This window comes from Crotalus tigris, unplaced genomic scaffold (genome assembly GCF_016545835.1).
Source record: "Crotalus tigris isolate CLP2741 ecotype Arizona unplaced genomic scaffold, ASM1654583v1 scf7180000017873.753527, whole genome shotgun sequence".
Classification (NCBI taxonomy): domain Eukaryota; kingdom Metazoa; phylum Chordata; class Lepidosauria; order Squamata; family Viperidae; genus Crotalus; species Crotalus tigris.
Window position 1 is genome coordinate 245,714 of NW_024096692.1, and position 16,511 is coordinate 262,224.

Genomic DNA, 16,511 nt, shown 5'->3' on the forward strand with positions numbered 1-16,511 from the left:
CTGAAGTAAATACTTAAAGCTTTGACAACAATAGTTAGTATTTCAAATTTATGATGTTTTACCTCTTGTTCGTGCACTGCAAACAATGCCTGGAAATTGTGGGGTTTTTGCAAAGAAAATACATAACAATGGCTATGAGAAGGCATAAAAGGTTAACATTGAAATAACAATAAAAAGGATACATATAATGGGTTCATGCATTTGCCTTTGATGAGATTATATAAGACCCTGTAAGGCAAAAAATGAGATACACATAATGACTGACAGGACCAAATTATCTTTTAAGATTCATTTTTCATTAGTGTATTTTTATATTGAATCCAATAGATTATTAAATGCTGTCTTCTATTGGAATTTTATTAATTGTTATTATACTATTCATATTAATGTTAATTTTTGTATTAAGTCATAGATTATTAAATAATTCCTTATTGTTTAAATTGTTTACTATGTCAGTGTAGTCAGTGAAAAAGAATTACTTCAAATTATTGTTATGTGTGTTCATGATACTAACTATAAACTGATTTCTCAGTGTATATTACATAAAAATGAATGTTTATCACTCAGAATTTAAACATTGGGAAAAATTGCCACTAGATGGCAATATATTACTTACTATGGTACTGTAACAGAAACTTTAGAAAAAAGATTATAATTAATTTTTTAATCTATATCGACATAGATTTCTTTTTTTAAAAAATCAAAAGACATAAGGTGTCATCTCCAGTATATTAGCAAGAAAAAAAAAAGAACTCAGAAAGCACTTCTAAGGATTTTTTAATGTGTATACTTGATTAAAAATTTAAAAAGCCCACTACAAAAATGCAATACTTTTGTGAAATGGTGAGCCATATAAATTTGAAATATTAATAAATCATAAAAAGAACATTAATAAAAAGTGGAATGGCAGTCTCCCAAAATATATCTGAACACAGAAATAATAGTATGGAGTTTCAGAATATGTTGAAAAGACATATGTATTAAAAAAAAGAAAAGAAAAACCCAATAGATGATTTCTAAGATGTCAGTCCTTCTTGGCATTCCTCTGGCTACTGAGATGTTACTATTGTGTTGATGCTTTGATACAAAGCAATCCAGAAATGCTAATAAAGAAAGTTCTACATTAGAAGTTAAATGATTTGTGTACAGCAGAGCTCTTTTTATAGTCTTGGTGACTCTCAGCATACTACTATGCAGTTTGCTTGGCAATAGTTCCTAAGTGTCTTGGGCATCCTTCCAAGATATTTTTTTCAACTTGCAATGCAACCTAGAAAATCCCAGATCCTAGCATTTCTGAAATTCTGGGCAATTTTATTTTTTACCACAATGAGACATATCTATATCAAGTAAACAGTGACAACACAAACAAAACTCTCACAATGAAGTGGTAGAATGTTATAGAACATTGGATTGAGTTTTGATGAGGGAAACAGAAAAGATACTCACAAAATGCAGTTTGTAACGATTGTAGAAAATAAATATAGCCAAATTCAACCAATGCCATAGTATGAATGGAGCAACTTCAAACTGTTGTTAATGTTGTATAAAATTATATGCTACTTACTATTAAATCAATTACATTCTCTTTCCAAAGGTTTGAATTTAATGACTTTGAACATTCATATGCTGTAGATTAATTGAAATCTGAGTATAAAAAGAACAGACCACTATTTTGGTGTATATTTATAACTTTATCATTTACTGAATATAAAACAATCAAGCATTTCCTCAAGATCCAATTATTTTTCTGATTTTTTTCTCTGCTTATTTTTATAATTTTGTCTCTTTGATTTTTGACTCTACAGCTCTCTTCCAATTTCAGCAGTTGTATATACAAATTTTACTTGATAAAGGCTCTTGTGCTGGAGCAACAGGAAGAAAAACTTTATTCCAGTTGCAGGTAGTCCTCAGCGTATGATCACGAGTGTGCACAACATTTCTGTTGCTAAGCGAGACTGTTGTTAAGTGAGTCTTGCTGTATTTTACAACTTTTCTTGTCACAATTGTTAAGTGAATCACTGTTGTTAAGTTAGTAACATGGTTGTAAAGTTGATCTGGCTTCCCAAATGATTTTGCTTGTCAGAAAGTTGCAAAAGATGATCACATAATCCTCGGACACTGCAACCATTATAATTATGAGTCATTTGCCAAACATCTGAATTTTGATCCCATGACTGTGGGGATGCTGCAACAGTCATGTGAACGATTGTCATAAGTCACTTTTTTTTAGTGTGAGATCTTTTTTCAAGGACTACCTATAAAAGGGGTATTTATGTCATTTGCAGATAAAAACTATATCATACACTCCTTGGTACTCCTTGTGCATTCTTGGATACCAAGAATGTGTATCCAAGAATGCTTATAGCGTTTTCTCCATTGGTATGTTCCAGGGACACCAAAAATATTACATTCAAATAGCCCCAAAATATCCCATTGAGCTTTAAACAGCAGCATGCAAAATAGAACTATTCCATCATATTTGCCTACCTGTTGAAGGCAATTAGCATCACCTATGCTAGTCATTTTTTTCATAATTATGTTTCATAATTATTTTCTGCTAATAGGAAATAACTTCTTCCCAAATCTGAAATATGTAATTACATTATACTTTATTAGAAGTAGATTGGTTGTAAAACGGGACTTCCCTCCAATCCCATGTGTATCTTTGAATATTACACAATGAGGATCTTATTTTTATTCTAAATGTATCTTATAATAGCAAAAATCAGGAAGCCTCTCTATAAATCATTAATTTTTCTCTTATGCTTAGCATACTGAAACTGTAATATATCAGACAGTCTTCTGGGAAATATAGCTTTCCAGACTGGCAAACTTACTCTGTAGGAAATACTAGGCAGACTCATGAAGATGCTTCATGTGCCAAAAGGCATAGAATGAATAATTTCTAGTGCATCCAATGTTGTCATTGCTTGTTGGAATTTCATGCTCTCAAGATCAGTTTACATTTTGACTATTTGTCGGGGGAAATTACTCTTGATTGTTAAGGCTGCTAAAGACTGTGAACTGGAGACATTTGTATTACAAATTATATGAATATGGTATTACATCCCCCCCCCCTCATCAATCACACTCAAGGCTTGAGCTATGTGACATTTAGATCCAGCGTTAAAAAGCATACTGGCAGATCAGAAAAACGCAACTCATTTAAACTATGTATCCAATTAAAGCAATGGACCCCAGGAAGAGACCCCAGTGAAATAGGCTTAGCTACTTTCAAAATTCACATAATAAGATTGGGCTACTATGTTTTGTTATGATCTCATTTTCAGAGATCCAGGACTGACACAAAGATTTCTCTATTAGTTCTATATCTGTGATTGTTTCACATAAAAGTCTTCTCTTCAAAATGCTATCTTTCCGGATAGAGCATTTTCATTTGCTTAAATGAAATTTAAAACAGTTTTTTTTAAAAAAAAACTAAACTAAGCCTTAATAATGAAATGATGACAACAGCTAAAACAAGATAGCAGAAGGTGTAAAGTCTACTCAAAAGCTAAGAGGACAGGTTCTAGGTTTAGCCTGGGCAAACAAGAATAATAGGGTTTTTTCATTTAGCTGTTGTGTCCAATGGAACAGAGGCTGCCTAGACAAGTCTCTGCAATTTTCTTGGAAAGGCTTTTCAGAAATGGTTTGCTATTGCCTCCTTTCTAAGGCTGAGAGAAAATGATTGGCCCAAGGTCATCCTTCTGGCTTTGTGCTTAAGCAGAGACTTGAACTCATGGTGTCTGACTTAATGTCTTAATTACTACACCAAACTGGCCCTAGGATACTATTTAGAAAGGTACATTCTCCTCATGTCTAACAGCTCATTTAGCTACAGAAATATGTTTCTTCCCAGCTCTTCTGTGGAATTTTCTGCAATGACCCATCCCAACAACTACAACAATAATAATAACAACAACAACATATGTCTACATGGATAGAGGGAACACTTTCAGAGAGATGCCAGTTTTGCAAATCTCACCCATGTACAATTTAAAATGAGATTTTAATGTCAAAATTGTTGTGATATTTCTTTTTGTGTGGATAACTCCCTGCAGTTTTCTTGGCAAGATTTTCAGAAGTGGTTTACCATTGCCTCCTGCTTAGGGCTGAGAAAGAATGACTGGCCTAAGGTCACTTTGTGCCCAAAGCGGGACTAATAGTTGTTATCTCCTGTTTATAGACTGCTTCCTTAATCACTACACTAAATAGCAAGCCATTTTATATTGGGCTATGAAAGAAACATTGCAAAAATACTATATTTGATTATTGGACCAGCATAGGGGAAACATCATTTCATTGCTTTTAGTTGGTGTCTTTGAGTCAGTCACTCTCTATTTCAATACATGCACACCATTATTGTTGTAGGGAAAAAACAGGACAAAATGCTGCCTTGCAAAGAAAGTCTGGATCAAATATAGCAAAGAACAATCACTAATGCAATAAAGTTTATATACATTTTTTTAAAAAAATATGAAAGTAATGTATATGTAACCAATATACTAGAAACATACAACTGTCTTCAATATATATAATTATAGAAGAAAAGCAAATATCTGGAATATTTTTGATCTGTTTATTTTTTATAATTTTCCAGTGCACAGGACAATATACTGGCCAACACGGGGGAACAAATTAGGTTATTTACACCAATTTCAAAGTTGCTAAATGTAACAGATTGTATCATGGATTTAAATTTAGACAAACTATCAGTATTAAACATTACCTCATTTGAGGTTTTTGGCATAAATAATTATAAAAATTATAATTATTAAACTGCTCTTAATAGAAAGGCACTTTTCTGTGATGCCTAAATTTATCTGGGCAATGAGTATTCCATATTTTTTTAAAAAAAATACAAGTAAAAATACATACAAATATTAGTTAATATGTGACCTACATTCAGCAATGAAAGAGACAGAAACAGTGCACAATCGATGAAAAAGGAAGAAACATCTGAATGCAGTATTCAGATCATGGTGATTTTCAAGTGATACAGAATTTTTCTACTGGGAAGTGAGCCCATGACAAGTAATTCTAAAGAATATACAGATGGAGCATCTATGACCTCACAAAGACCAGTTATAAGAAAGTCACATGAAGCAATGGAACTATTCAAAAGGTTACTATTGCCAGGCCCATGATGGATGAGAACTATTGGGAGTAAGTAGAATTAGTTTGCAGCAGCTGCATCAACATTATACTAAAGTTTCATGTGGTTCTGCAGGTAACATCATGTCCATCTCCAGACACAGCTTCAATGGGTGAGATGAAACTCAATGAAAATCACTTATTTGACATAAAACCACTGTAGATAACAACATACTATAATTCAAGTCTCTTAAGCACTTATGCAATATATCTTGGATTGTTAGGTTTGAATGTTGATATTGTGTATTAATATTGATCTTGGGGAGTGTATCTGCTTGGCTATAAAATAAGATAAGGCATAGAGAAACCAAACCTTCTGGACCTTTTTGGTAAACAAAATCTTGTCACAGAAAGAAACAGTTATAGCACAGTGGAATAATGCCACATTTTCACATGAATGTCTGGTTCCAAATGGAAGGTTGATTCACTTCCTGGCTTATTCAAAATTAAAATGGGTGGTGGTCTTAACATTTAGAACTAAATAAATCAAAGGAGTTCTGGAAGAGGAGATGGTTAGTGTTCTGTTTCAGAAGAAGAGGCATTGAGACAAAGCAACAAATTCCAACAGTTCTCCTTTATTGCGAACACCAACAGATTTTAAAATGGTGCAGCCCCCTTTTATAGCCCCCCATGCACAATACCTTGCTGGCCAATCATTTCAAAGGATCTTTTCCCATCATGCGTGTGTGTGCAAGGCTGGGAGCAGCCTTTCTTATCCCGGGCATCCACATGCCCAGGACATAACATCCCTCCCCCTTGGCTAAAATAATAAGGCACACTTCTTATTTTTAATACTCCAACACTCCATTACATTGCGTACATTGCATCTATACATACACAACACTACAGTCTTACTATTGCCATGCTCCCCACTCCCCTTAAGCTGCATTACTTAACCCAGACTACCAGGCCTGCCCATGAACTGACAAGGACCGTACATAGTCTTGTAAGTACTTGGGAGGACCTCTGGCCCGCCCTGATCTTCTCATGGCCAGTGTGTGTGCCTGGCCTGCCAGCTCGCCTGCCAGGCTAAGCAGACCAGGACTTTGTTGCCCCAAGGATCCAGGGTACCCACCCAGCTGCTGACTGGCTGGATCCTCTAAATCCAAGCCAGGGTTCCTTGGGGGGGTGGAATTCCCCAAGTCCACAATGGACTCCTCTTGGGAGCACTGTCCCTCAAGCCCTAGACCAGCAGCTGGAGTGGCTTGAGTGGCTGATGTGCCCCAATACCCCATGGCCCCCGTGTATGTGCCGGAGGTGCCAGAGGCCGGAGCTGCCTCCATGGCGAACCCCCTTTCTGCGGACTCCCTGTTTGGAGCAATAGCTGAAGCCTGGGGATGTTAGAGAGACCATGGTCCACAATCGTAATTGTGGTCATCCTCCCCCTGAGAGCAGAGCCAGGAGCAGAAGTGTTGCTGGGAAGCCTCCAGCAAAGTTGATCGATGTGCCACCTTAACACATGACCATCATCCAAGCCCACTTTGTATGACAGCGGCCCAGAGATCTTGCATATCACTGCTGTAACCCAGAGATGTCCTGGTCCATAGTTCCTTGCCCAGACCGGATCGCCCATTTGTAGTCTCCTAGGTGCCTGCGGCTCTGACACCTGTGAAGCCACCCGGTCTGGGTGCAATCTGTCCAGTTTCGTGATGAAGCGGCAATCCCAGCAGAATTCAGCTGGGCTCTTTCCAGTAGCTGTGCAAGGTGTGGTGCAGTGGCAAAGAAGAAAGTCCGCCAACCTGTGATGCCAGTTCCTGTGAGTGATCCTTTTTAAGGCATCCTTGGTTGTGCGCACCATCCATTCAGCCTGGCTGTTGGAAGCTGGATGGAACAGTGCAGATGTGGCATGCTGGATCATGTTGGCCTGGTGGAACGCCTTGAACTCAAACAAAATGAATTGGGGCCTGTGAGTCACTATAGTTTGGGCCTCGGCCATTTCCTCATCAGCTGGCAATTGTTGATAGGCCTGAGCCAGGTCAAGCTTAGCAAAGATCTGGCCCCCCTTGAGAAAGGCTAGAATGAGGCTGACCACTGGTACTGGGTACGAATGCTGCTGCAGCACTTTGTTAAGCATGCACTTGTAATCCGCACAGATTCAGACTTCACCATTGGCTTTCAGTGGCGTAACTATGGGCGTTTCCCATGGACTACTGTCCACAGGCTCTAAGATACCCTACTGAATCAGTTTATCCAGCTCTGCATCTATTTTACCCTTTAAGGCAGTAGTTCTCAACCTTCCCAAAGCCGTGACCCTTTAATACAGTTCCTCATATTGTGGTGACCCCCAACCCCCATCCAGCTGGCCAGGGAGGGGGGGCAGGAAGGCCACTCCACCAGCTCTGCCCAGCCTGGTTGGAGAAGCGCCATTCCTTTCTCTCTTTCTCTCTCTCTTTTCTCTCTCTTTCTCTTTCCTCTCTTTGGTTAGTGTCCTGTTTCAGAAGAAGAGACATTGAAATGAAGCAACAAGTTCCAACAGTTCTCCTTTATTGCAAACACCAACAGAACCGATTTTAAAATGGTGCAGCCCCCTTTTATAGCCCCCCTACATAACACCTTGCTGACCAATCATTTCAAAGGATCTTTTCCCGCCATGCGTGTGCGCGCAAGGCTGGGAGCAGCCGTTCTTGTCCCGGGCATCCACATGGTCTGCCCAGACCAATCACTGCAGCCTGCGCCTGCCGGCCCAGGACATAACAGTTAGAGATGACATTTTATTTGTTAGATTTTTATCCTGCCTTTTTACTTTATATAAATAACTCAAGACAACAAACATGCTTAATACTTCCTTGTCCTCCTATTTTCCCTTCAGCTTGGGCTGAAAGAGAGAGAGAGAGAGAAGGAGGGAGGAGACAGAGGAGGAGAGAGAAAGAGAGAGAGACAGACAGACAGACAAAGTCACCTAACTGGCTTTCATGGTTAAGGCCAAAGTACAACTTACTGTCTCCTGGGTTCTAGGCCAGCAGCATCTTAACCACTATACCAATCTCTCTCTCTCTCTCTCTCTCTCTCTCTCTCTCTCTCTCTCTCTCTCCCTCCCCTCCCTCCCTCCCTCCCTCCCTCCCTCCCTCTCTCTCTCTCTCTCTCTCTCTCTCTCTCTTTTCCCTTTCGTCATGATCTTGATTATCTTGAGTAGTCAAATCTACAGAGAAGAAGTGATGCTGTTAATGGGGTGAGGCTATAATTTTTCTTTTTTCTCTGTATTTTTAAAACCATGATAACTGTATTTCAATAAGATTTTATGGGTTCCCACATAAAAATGCTACATATTTTCTCAAATTACAATAAATTGCCAACTTAGTGGCCTGGAGATACTTACCTAGATTTGACCTGACTGCTGAATTAAAAGAAAAAAAAAAACCTAAGGCATCAGATCACGTTTCAATGGGGCAGAACTGACTTTACCATTAAGCAGATTGAAGCAACTGCCTAAGGTGTCACAGATAGATAAAAAAAGTTAATTACTTAATTTATCATTGTATACTGTAAATTAAAGGTTCCTTCATGCACAGTAATCAAATGTGCTCTTCTATTTTTTTTCATCATCCCCAATGCCCACAGCAAACTGAGTAGCTTTCAAGTGCTCATATTTAAAGCAAGTGGAGCTATTACTGGTATATTTGCTGACATTAAATACATTCAGTTAATGTAAGTTAAGAAAGGGACACGTTAAGAAAGATAATATGTCTAAATTCATAATCTATGATTTTTGAGTAACGTAAAAGTAAAAAAACCCTCCAAATTAAACAAAAAGATAATATAAAAAGATAATATAAAAACCAATTAACAAATAACAAACATACAGTATATAAAAACACATTTAACCATCTTCCCAATATAAAGAACTAATCAGAAGACAATAGAGTTTTAAAAAGTCACTGATAATTTTTTGACTGACTGGTTTAAGCTATTCAAATTCTGATGATTACTTTGTATCCTTCTGTAATTCTCCCGAAAAGAACATTCATTACAAGAGTGTTGTTTTTTTCTTTATTTTATAGACAGTGACTTTAGGACAGTTTTTTTCACCATCTTTTGGAGGGAGGGGTATTAAGATTTCTACCAGCTTGTTACTCCATTCTTTTTATCTGTTCTATTTTATCTATTTATGATGTTTGGTAGCTTTTGGCAAATATTACAAAAAAATAAATACTACAAGTCAAATGTAGTTGCAGGTAAACTTTTGTTTTTGCAAGCTTGCTTTAGTGAGCAAATAAATTATCTTACTTTGTTCTTCTAGGTAAATACAAAGATTTCTAAACAGGTGTTTAATCCCTAGTCTCATATGCATTATGTTTCACCCTTACAAACTACCCATATTGAGTTATTAAAACTGTTATTATGCACATGATTTTAAATAAACATATCTAATGACAGATAACACAGATTTCACTCAGACTATAATAATCTTTCTGGCCTTAATTTTTTTTATTAAAAGTTTTACAAATTTATTACAATATAACCCCCCACCCCACCCCGTCCCCCACTTCCCAGAGCTGATTACAGGGTAACAAATAAACAAGCATAATCTAACTAACATAAACCAACTATACTATCAATCAAAACCATAACACACTTTAACTCTTTCTCAAAACAAATATTAACAAATTAAAACAAAAATAATTATTAAAACTATTAATAATTATCTAAAATCTACTCAAAAGCAAGGTAATACTTTTCAGTTTCGTATTTCTTTTGAATATATTCAATCCATCTTCTCCAAACCATAATGTATCTTTCTTGTGAATGGTCCTTCAAGTAGGCGGAGATTTTCGCCATTTCTGCTAAATTAGCCACCTTAAGTATCCATTCTTCCAAAGTAGGCAGTGAGTTTTTCTTCCAATATTGCCCCACCAATAATCTTGCAGCTGTTATAAGCTTCAACATCAAATTGATTTCTTTAACATCAAAATCTACAATAATACCCAACAAAAATAATTGCGGAGTAAACTTTATCTTTCTCTTAAAAATCTTTTGAATATTCCACCAAATCTTAATCCAAAAGGCTTTAATATCTCTACAGGTCCACCAGATATGAAAATAAGTTGCATCTAAATTTCCACATCTCCAACATTTGGGCTGTAATTTCGGATACATGCGAGACAACTTTTGGGGATCCAAATGCCATCTATAAAACATTTTATAAAAATTTTCTCTTAAATTTTGCGCTTGAGTAAATTTTACATTTCTAACCCAAATTGTCTCCCATGTATCCAATAAAATCGGATCTTGAATATTTTGAGCCCACTTAATGGGCTTAATTTTTTTCATGATGTTGAATTAGTGTAATGACTTAGTGATGACTCAAGAACATATTCTTTATATGCAGTACCCTGCAGATATGCAAGGACTAAACATTGGAGCCACATCAGAGAGGCTTAGTTTATTTCCAATTTGTACAGAATACATATAAGATTTCAGAACATCTTCATGAGGAGGAATTTCCTTTCCTGGTATTATTTGGCTTGATAATGACATTGTTTTATAAATAGAGGTTGGATCCACAGGATAGTGGCCAGTCAGTTTTACACTGGTTCTCAAACACTTGCTTAGAACCTGAATCAGAGTCCTAGCAATATAATGTAGAAGGCTTCAGAGTTATTTTAATGGTTCTGCTGGTGTAGCATGTACACAAGTTCTTGTGTCAGATAAGCAGATAGGTGCCATAGCTGGAGGACTTTGCACAGTTACAACTGGTATACCAGTTACAGCACTACTTGCAGCCCTAGCCACTCATCCACCTGGCCTGGGTTACCATTCAACATGCAGTCGGAAATCACTATAAAATGCAGTGGCTAAAATATTAGCAAGTCAAAGTTGCTAGAGTCATTTACTATTGGAGAGTTGCTTGACTAGCTACCATTAGATTTCTGGGCACAATTCAAGATTTCACTTATAAAACCATGTAGGGGTTAGCACCAATGTACTTTTCATCTACCAAATCCATGGCGTAAACATATTTAAATGTTTTTTTTAGATTTGTGAAGAAGGCAGGAGCTGACAAGCAGTGATTGCCCATTGCACCTCCACATTACTAAACAGCTTACTTCTGGAAATTGAACCAGCATTTCGCCCTCTGGAAACTATGAAAGAGTGAGCTGTCCTGGAGAAGAGTAAATGATCATTATTGTTCCTACTATATTATTGGGAATGTCCATTTTATTTTGTCTCTGCTTTTAAATGTTCATCATTTCTAATGTTTTTATAAGGCTTTGGAGATCATTGGTATAAAAATACAAAACACAAGTTTTCTTATTTTCACATAAAAATAATAAATAATAATTTTTAAAAAAACAATCATTCTGTGAATCAAACTATGGCTTGTTGCACATAAAGAATACTAGGATTACATCAGATAATGCTATATCAAAGAACATAACCTGTAGAGAACATTCTTGAGCCACTAATAGAATTCCTGAGACATTTATCTTTTATCCATAGATTTTAAAAACCCATTAATATTTTACTACTCTAGATTTTTGAGTAGTTTTCTTTCTTTTGGGATTATTTTTTATCTACATTCCACCAAAATAAGAAGCAACTCAGTTATCTTAAAAAAAATATCCATTGTCTTTCTAAAAAAGCTATCAGTAATCTTCTAGATTGCAAAGAAATAGACTACAGACTACTGCTTTGAGATTCTAACAGTTAACCTCATAAAAACATAAGACATGATAAAAACATAAAAACAAAGAAAAAATAAAAAGTATATTCTATAGTTCCCTTATGCTATAAATGTCCATTAGGGGAGATACCAAATTGTTCTCTTGTACAAGAACTGCACAACTATAGATTCTCTGAGAAGACCATTCAGCAATAAATAATTATGCCTGGTAGTATAGAATTTATGTATATTACATTGTATGACCACTTTATTTTATTTTAAAAAATAAAATATTCAGATTCCATCACTTAATTGTAGCAAAGAAAAGGAGGAGGGTTTCATAAATGCCCAAGGGGATGTCTTTAAGCTCTCACGATTCATATAGAGAAGTCTAATAGCATTTAATGATTAAAATGAGTAATCTTAAAAGCTCAGCTTTCAATGAGCAGGAAATACAGTCAAAATTCATGACATTAGATTAGTTTATCTAATAGTTTTCAACAGAGAGTTTTCAATTTCATTGTAAAACTTCTAGGAGTAAAATTTTAATTTTACTCACACATACACAAATCAGAACATTGTTGTGCTTGTCTCTGAATAAACATGCATATAATAGCTCACATATATTGTTTATACTCTCACAAAACAGAATGTTTCACAGCTGGTGAAGTGAGGCTCAGCACAAATTCCTATCCAATTTGTCTTCTTTCTGAAAAAAGGAAGGAGAGGAATACTTAAGTATTAGAAATGCTGACTATATAGACTATTGCCAAGGTTATTTAGAGCAGGGCTTTTCAACCTTTTCACCCATTGTACCACTTTTAGGATATGGCAACATCCGAGTACCACCAGTCGCCTAGCAAGGTGTCAAAAACTTGATAACCAAAAAAAAAAAGGAAAAAAGTGATAAAGTACAGGTAGTCCTTGACTTACAACAGTTCGCTTACTGACTGTTTGAAGTTATAATGGCACTGAAAAAAGTGCCCCCCAAGACACAGCCAAGCAAGACACCTGCCTGCCCATCTGGCGGTGCTCTTCCTCCTGTCCGAGGTTTTCATTGTTGTGAGCATTTCTGTTGAGGATTGGCAGTGGGGGTGGGATGGGGGGTGTTTGGTTTTTATTCCCCCCGTCTGCTGGGTGGTTGCAGCAGGTTTTGATCACTTCACATGACTCTGGGACACTGTGACCGTCATAAATATGAATCAGTTGCCAAGCATCTGAATGTAAATCACAAGACCCTGGAGATGCTGCAACATTCCAGCTGATTGGTGCTTCTTCGGGGCTCAGCAGAAGCACCAGGATCAGTGCCAAGCTCCAGCTGGAGCCTGGCGCTGATCCTGGCGCTTCCACTGAGCCTTGACAGCCCTGCAGCTCCAGCCATCTCTCACTCAGGCTTGTGTGGTGCTGCCACCGGTTCAGCTCATTCCCCTCCCCCGCTACCACTTTTCTAGGATGGTCGCATACCACCTGCCAGGTGCCAATGTACCACAGATGGTACCGTACCACTGATTGAAAAACCCTGATTTAGAGAAGTTGAAGCAGATGGAGTGTAAAGTTTAAAGAGGCTCCTGTGTGGCTAACCTGCTGCTCCCTTCTAATTGTGCTGTGGCTGCTGCTGATCTTTCTGGTCACCAACTTCCCTTTCTTTCCAGGATAACTGGCCTGCAGCGACAGGGCACACCAGAAAACCTTTTAGCCAAACTTACTTCTCTCTGAGAGGAAACTGTGCGGGAAAAATTTAAAAGAGATGGGTCGAAAAGCAATCTGCTTTCCCATCGCGCCATGTGGTGTTGCCGGCTGCTCCCTGCTCCAGCTTGTTCTTATAGCACTTTGAATGCCCGCTGCGCCCTCTTGTCTCTCTTTGGGTGGCAGTGATGGGCCACCAGTGAGGTAGGAGGAAGAAAGAGATCTAGAGAAGGGAAGGGAAGGGAGCGGAGCATCTTTAATTTGGCTTCTACAAAAGTGGGCGATCAAGATAGAAAACACAATACATTTTACCCTGCCACTGGGGCTGAATGTTTGTTTTGTCTAATGAGTTTCTAAGAAAAAGTATTTTTGTAAACAAGTTTTATGCCCATTGTGAATCATTTGAGGCTGGGAGGAAAATAAGACAAAGTTCAATAATAAAAGTAGAACTTCAAGCACCAATATTGCTAATAATTAATAGAATGACTAATAATAACTACAACTGAGAAAACAGTTATATTTGAAATATAAACTCTTTCATGGTGGAGAGGAGACCTTCCTAATAGAGAACATAAAGAGTATGAATATGATCCAGGGTATTAAAAATATGTATTAAAAAGGTTGTGGGAGAAAATGCCCTTTGACTACATGAAAGGTTGATGACCAAGAAAATAAAATCATTCACTGAAATTTAGTTTGGTCTAATTTTAGGTTGATTAAACACAGTGATTGAGGGCTATGATCTATGGGACAGTAACAAAACAAAAGCAATATTAATTACAACAAATGTCATCTCTCCCTTTCCTTAAGTTATTTCATTTTGGGGTTTTTTTTTTGTTTAAAGCAAAATAAAAGTAACAAAGCTTCCCTTCCTGGCAGTAAAAATGTGGTAATACCAATATATATGTGTTGCTCTTTCATTATCTCGAAAATTAGCCAGCAAATTTTCAGTATTTCCACTTCTGTACCACAATTGTCCCTAACTACTGATTTTAACAAATATACATGGCTGTTACAATGTTGTTCTAATGCAGGGGTAGGCAACCTCGGCTCTTTGATGACTCATGGACTTCAACTCCCAGAATTCCTGAGTCAGCATAGCTGACTCAGGAATTCTGGGAGTTGAAGTCCATGAGTCATCAAAGAGCCAAGGTTGCCTACCCCTGTTCTAACATAATTGAGATAGTAAGTGCCCTTAAGGTTACTCAAAGGTTCATGACTGACTGGGATCTTGAAGGTAAATTTCCCTAATTTTGATCCAGTGATCTAGCACAGGGGTCTCCCACCTTGGCAACTTGAAGATTTGTGGACTTCAACTCCCAGAATTCCTCAGCCAGACATGCTGGCTGGGGAATTCTGGGAGTTGAAGTCCACAAGTTGTAAAGTTGCCAAGATTGGGGACCCCTGATCTAGCACTATTTAAGCAGTGCTTTCTGAGCCAATTTGCTTGAATTTTCTCAGTGCTTAGGTCTTGCAACAGAGTAGAGGTTGTTCTCAGCTCACAACCAGTTGCTTGGTGACCAACAGAGCTCCTGGGAGGTATTTATGGCCCAGTTCCTAAGTCCTAATGGCTGTCCTATCACGATTGCATGTCATGTGCTCAGCAACCACCCTGCAGTTACAGCCATTTGCAATCTCCTGCAATCACCTGACCATATTTTAAAATGTTTTTATTGAAAATCAGGATTTACTTCAATTATAGTACTTGCTTAATGAAGGGAACATTTGCTTTACAACTGTAGCACTCACTTAACAATTATAAAAATAAGGTCAGTCAAATGGGCTGACTGCCCATCACAACTTACAATTGTGATGGGCAGACTTCATTACAGTCATACGTCAAGGGTTATCTGTTATAGGGGGTACCTTGCTCAATAGTACTAACTGTGAGAGTCCTAGTGGACAATCACTTAAATATGAGCCAGCAGTGTGCTGCAGCTGCCAAAAAAGCCAATTCAGTGCTGGGCTGCATTAGCAGAGGGATAGAATCAAGATCACATGAAGTAGTAATACTTTACAATACCTTGGTAAGGCCACATCTGGAATACTTCATCAAGTTTTGTTCATCATGATATAAAAAAGATGCTGAGACTCTAGAAAGAGTACAGAGAAAAACAATAAAGATGATTAGGGGACCGGAGGCTAAAACATATGAGGAACGGTTGCTGGAATTGGGTATGTCTAGTTTAATGAAGAGAAGGACGAGGGGGGACATGATAGCAGTCTTCCAATATCTCAGGGGCTGCCCCAAAGAAGAGGGAGTCAAGCTAGTCTCCAAAGCACCTGAAGGCAGGACGAGAAGCAACGGATGGAAACTAATCAGAGAGAGAAGCAACCTAGAACTAAGGAGAAACTTCCTGACAGTTAGAACAATTAACCAGTGGAACAACCTGCCTCCAGAAGCGGTGAATGCTCCAACACTGGAAGTTTTTAAGAAGAGACTGGACAGCCATTTGTCCGAAATGGTGTAGGATTTCCTGCCTTAGCAGGGGGTTGGACTAGATGACCTCCAAAGTCCCTTCCATCATCATCATCATCACTATTATTATTATTATTATTATTATTATCATTCATCGCACAGTCAGCCAGATGTTCAGCCTGGATTTGGCATTTTGTCTACCTATCGAGTCCTTACCCAGGACCTGGGATAGGCAGATGTGGATGTTTGATGGTATTACAGATATCGTCGCAGGATGGAAGCAGTTCCTAATAAGGCTGCCTTTTGCAATTGACTAATAGCGAATTTGTCAATGCCAATGGTGTTCAAGTGGTGCTCCAGGTGTTTTGGGATTGCACACAAGGAGCCTATGACTATTGGTACTACCCTTGCTTGCTTTTGCCACAGTCTTTCTATTTCTATTTGTAGGTCTTTGTATTTGGTTATCTTCTCCAGTTCTTTCTCTTCTATTCTGCTATCTCCAGGCACTGCCACGTCCACTATCCAGACTTTGCAGTATTATTATTATTATTATTATTATTATTATTATTATTATTATGGATCATCGCACAGTCAGCCAGATGTTCAGACTGGATTTGGCATTTTGTCTACCTATCGAGTCCTTACCCAGGA

At 37.7% G+C, this 16,511-nt stretch overlaps 1 protein-coding gene and 1 long non-coding RNA gene across 3 annotated transcripts in view; one reads left to right on the forward strand and one right to left on the reverse strand.

Annotated features, from left to right (window-relative positions):
- The window catches only part of LOC120308156 (uncharacterized LOC102725191 homolog), a 48,755-nt gene extending 43,491 nt beyond the window's left edge, over nucleotides 1-5,264 (reverse strand). The window contains exons 1-3 of one of the 2 annotated variants that reach the window (XM_039343795.1): nucleotides 4,904-5,264; nucleotides 1,565-1,644; nucleotides 183-228 (exon numbers count right to left, since the gene is read on the reverse strand). The gene's annotated coding sequence lies outside the window, so the exon portion shown is untranslated. Of the gene's footprint in view, nucleotides 1-182; nucleotides 324-1,564; nucleotides 1,645-4,903 lie in introns of those variants that run through there. The other variant, XM_039343796.1, reaches the window with a different exon arrangement.
- LOC120308160 overlaps nucleotides 1-11,914 on the forward strand; it is a 79,312-nt gene extending 67,398 nt beyond the window's left edge. The window contains exons 4-5 of the long non-coding RNA XR_005556770.1: nucleotides 1,806-1,965; nucleotides 11,129-11,914. This is a non-coding gene — a long non-coding RNA (uncharacterized LOC120308160). The remainder of the gene's footprint in view (nucleotides 1-1,805; nucleotides 1,966-11,128) is intronic.
- Nucleotides 11,915-16,511: the final 4,597 nt, after the last annotated feature.